This window comes from Pogona vitticeps, chromosome 12, assembly GCF_051106095.1.
Source record: "Pogona vitticeps strain Pit_001003342236 chromosome 12, PviZW2.1, whole genome shotgun sequence".
Taxonomy (NCBI): domain Eukaryota; kingdom Metazoa; phylum Chordata; class Lepidosauria; order Squamata; family Agamidae; genus Pogona; species Pogona vitticeps.
The window spans coordinates 5,912,528-5,917,060 of record NC_135794.1 but is presented as its reverse complement, the minus strand read 5'-3'; the positions used below and the strand labels follow the sequence as shown (position 1 = coordinate 5,917,060).

Sequence of the window (4,533 nt, the reverse complement as noted above, 5' to 3'; positions counted from 1 at the left end):
ACCTGAGGTGAGCAAGCTGCAAAAGGTCACCGCTAATCAGAAGGAGGGCGGAAAGAAACCAGCCCCATCTGCAAAGGCTGACAGCTCCCCTCTGGGAAGTCAGAAAAAGCTAGGGACCCAACAGCCCCAGAGAGCTACAGAGGCTGTTAATGCTGTTTCTGTCTACATTTTTAAAAAAAAGAAAGAAAAAAAAACCTCTTAAAGGTGCAACCTTTTGGACTTTACACGAAATCGGCTCCAAAAGGTGGTGGTGGTGGTTTTTAACTACTGCTTCCAGAATCCCCCAGCTTGCAGAGTGGAAGAATATTTCCCCCTGGACTCGGTTGTAAGTGACTTCTGAGGAGACCTATCCCATAAGGAAAAGGTATTTGCAAACCACTTCTGTGGAACGTAGAGAGGAATCTTCTCTGAGTGCCAAAACCCCTTGGAAGCTTCTGTTAAGCCACAGGGGCGGCCCCCTTATCAGAACAGCCAAAAATACCCAGAAAGACAGATCCGCGTGGTGCCTTAGCATATCTGAGATAAGCCCCCTTTTCCTGATTTAAAAGTGGCCTCCAAGGGAGGTGGAAAGGAGGGTTTAGAGGCAGAGGTGGAATGTTGGAGCGAAAGAATTCTGCCAAGGCACTTAAAGCACCCCCCTGCTTGTGGTTAACTAGAATGGAGGTTCACAGTGTTGCTCCTCGCCTTCTGCATCTTGCCATTTTTTAACAGGCTGGGAAGGAAGTCTCTCTGACCACGTGCAGAGTGCCCCTTGTCACTGTGTCATGTGCCACAATTCCGACATAAGAAGGAAAGGGCTGGCACAAATTACTGCAGAATAAGACCTTCAATTACAACTCACGGTGATAGCTATATATCATCTCCAGTGTAGAAATGGTATGATTCTGCACCATAGATGTGGGTGGGTGGGTGGGTGGGTGGGTGGAGAGCACCATTGCCCTGTAATGCCATGCTAATGCAGGGGTGGGCAATCTCCATAGGTAAAGGTAAAGGTTCCCCTTGACAATTTTTGTCCAGTCCCGTTCGACTCTAGGGGGCGGTGCTCATCCCCGTTTCCAAGCCATAGAGCCAGCGTTTTGTCCGAAGACAATCTTCCGTGGTCACATGGCCAGTGCGACTTAGACACGGAACGCTGTTACCTTCCCACCGAGGTGGTCCCTATTTATCTACTTGCATTTGCATGCTTTCGAACGGCAAGGTTGGCAGGAGCTGGGACAAGCGACGGGCGCTCACTCCATCGCGTGGATTCGATCTTACGACTGCTGGTCTTCTGACCCTGCAGCACAGAGGCTTCTGCACTTTAGCCCGCAGTGCCACCACATCCCCATAGGTCCCCAGGGCCAAATGCCCACCCCTGCCCCTTCGAAAACTACCTCCAGTCCTGCCAACTCTCTGCCGCCATTTTTTTTTAAACAAAACGGACTGGAGAGGTTAACTCCAAAAGCCCCATTGGGTAACCATTTTTTAAAACTGACTTATATTAATTAATTATATTTTAAGCAATACGAGCCCTGGGAAGTATTTAATGCACTCTGCATTTTACGCTATCACTCTCACTCTGGCGCAATGTCTACATCGCCAGCCCTTTCAATTATATACAACCCGTGGGAGAGAACAGGAGCACTGTTGCATTAATTATAGAGTTGAATATAGCTGTGCCGTTCAGTCCGCTTTTGGCAACAGAAGCGCTTACCGAGGAAGAGCCTTTTAATAGGTGGGGGGGGTCCGTATTTCTTTCTATGGGCGAGCTTGTAAATTTTATTTTAATTCAGTTGTGTTCTGATAGGATAATTTATTTATTTGCATTTTCATATCACCATTTCTCATGTTTATAAATAAAATAAACATAATACAACATCTTATACATTCCCCCCAAATTAATGTGCTGATGCTACTTTGCTTTGACTGTTTGTCGGGCGGGGGGGGGGAGGAACTGGTCTTGTGAATAATTTGACTAGCTTTGAGATGGCCATTGGTTCCTCTGGGGAATATAAACTCTTTCTTAGGTATTCATTTAAAAAAACACACACAAATAAATGCCATTATGCTTCTGTTGTAAGTACATTCACTATAACCATATGGAAAGTTTGTTTATTTCCAAAGGTTTCTATGTCAATCAAATCAGATTCCAGGGTATAATAATAATAAAACAACAGCATTAACAACTGTGGTGAAGGGCAGTACTGTATATTAGAATTTCCATAGGGGTGAAGAGCTTGTATAAATTAAAATGCCAGGGTAAATAAAATTGCAAATTCTACACCAGACACACTGATACAGGAAGGGCATTCTGAAGCTGAGTGTTGTGTTCCACTTCCACTACAGAGAAAGCCCAGTTCTTTGAGATTAAATCACACACTTTCATTTTCTTGAAGTAGGAGATCACTGTATCATCTTAAGACAGAGTTAGATTGGTATAGGAAGAAACCCCCTTCTGGAGTTTGCATTTCAAACTATTTAGGGAGATAAGTTAGACGTTATCTCTTTGGTTTGGGTCAAGGAAAAGAGTGACAATCAGTGCAGCTTAGTTACATTTGCAAAACTCAGAACGAACTTTTCCATACTGTTTAAAACTCTACACGCATTGAAGCTCCCTCATTTAATTTCAAGGGCCGTCCCATTTAACACATGAGGACAACCCAGGAATCTTGGACTTCTTCATAAGTTTCACCTATAAAAACCAGACGGTACAGCTTCTCTTCTCAAATTAACAATGTTTCTGTGTCCTCTGTTCATGACCGTGATCATCCGTTTCATCACCAAATTGCAATAAACCCACAAGAGAAGATATTTTGAGGCTGGGTTTCTGGCAACTAGTCTAGCCTATGAAAGAGAAAGTTATTAGGAATAATTTTGGCGCAAGCAACCATAAGCTGATCCACTTTGATTTAACTACAGTGACAGCTGGAACTAGGGCTGCCTCTAAGGTATTTGATTTTCTAAAAGTCAAGCTTTAATGAAACTAGTGCAGTTGCTTAATGAGGTAAGAGGAGTTACAGAATACTGTGGGTTTAAGGGCAGAAGAAAACTGGAACTCTTATGTTTAACAGATACATGCACGCATGCACTGACACCACCACCCCCCATCTTTCCTTAATCAGTTGTTTTTATAGAACCAAACAGAAAAGTCACAGAAAACTATGGAGGATGTAATGTAGCAAAAATGGGAATTGTTTCCAAAGGGTGGCCATATTAGTCTGTTACAGCACGAAAGCAATCAAGAGTTCTGTATCACCTCGAAGGCTGATGGATTTGTTACAGCAAGAGTTTTCCTGACTAACGTGCAGCCGTCCTCTTCAGATGCATGGCGAATGGTCCAATTTTTTTGCAGGTATATATGCAGTACACCTGGATTGGGTGAGACTAAAACAGTGAAATCGAAAATCAAATTAAGTGCAGAAATGATTATTAATGACAACTGTACAAAGAAGCAATAATAACCATCGTGCAGCCTCATTTCCCAAAAGACTGAAGATTCATTCAGTTTCAGATTTCCTAATCTTTTCTTTCACAATTATTTATTTGTTTGTTTGTTTGTTTGTTTGTAAATTTTTATCCTGCCCGTCTAGTAGCTAGGCCACTACTCTGGGCTGTTTACAAGAACATAATATAAACCTATACTAAAACTACAGTAGTAGACCAATAGCATATCACACAAAAACAAATTTCTAAGAATAAAATAATTGATGCAAAGAAAAGATATACTGTACAATACAAGGCAGAATCGATGGCAGCGAAACAGAGACAGTTATTTCAACATCCACGGAATACGAGTGATCAAAATCAAATTAGTCAGAGGTGTCTTTGTAAAAGGGTTAGGGTGAACAGCCTTGTTTTGAGTTGGTTTTCCTTCGAACGGGATCAACCGGAACCTCAGTGCTACAAACCATAGGGCGCTCCCATTTTCATTTTGCGGTGTTGAGCAGAAAATAATTGAAGTATGGAATGAAAGGCAGATCTATTGGCCATCTCCTGACCTTTTCGGGGTACAAATATTTCCAGTCCAGGTCAGATTCTTTTTGTCTGGACCACAGCTCATCCTTTCCTGCTCTTTCCTCTGTGTGCTTCCTACCTGCTTGTTTAGCAGCCTGCCTGCCTGGCCTTCCACCTCCATCCCCTATACAGAGGTGTTCCTCTCTGCCTCTGGCTCTGAGATCTACCAGGCGTGCAGGGAATCACTGCAGCTGTCCTGGGAAATGCCTGTTGAACTTTGCCCAGCAGCATCAGTTCCAGATTTCCTGGTTGACACTCAGGGACCCAGATGAAACTGCCCACAACATACTTTCGGTGCCACTTCGAATCTCTAGCAACACTTAATCAAGGAGTCGGTGGGAATAATCCATTGCACAAGTGTTCAGGATTCCTTTTTTGGGAAGAAAGACACCAATGGGCTGCAACTGAGCCTAATAATCCGTGTACACAAGGGAGGGGGGGGCAGAGTAATAAAATAGCCAACAGTTCCTTCCCTGGCAACTCTATACTGGAAATAGTCAAGGTTGAGCTCTGCTTCAGTCTGCTGCTGGATACCCAAAG

The 4,533-nt window shown here is 43.3% G+C and overlaps 1 long non-coding RNA gene across 1 annotated transcript; it reads right to left on the bottom strand.

Moving 5' to 3' along the window:
• Positions 1-2,053: 2,053 nt before the first annotated feature.
• LOC144584589 (uncharacterized) lies at positions 2,054-4,049 on the bottom strand. Its single transcript, XR_013538944.1, has 2 exons — positions 3,236-4,049; positions 2,054-2,823 (listed from the first exon to the last, which is right to left on the bottom strand). It is a non-coding gene; the product is annotated as an uncharacterized LOC144584589 (long non-coding RNA).
• Positions 4,050-4,533: the final 484 nt, after the last annotated feature.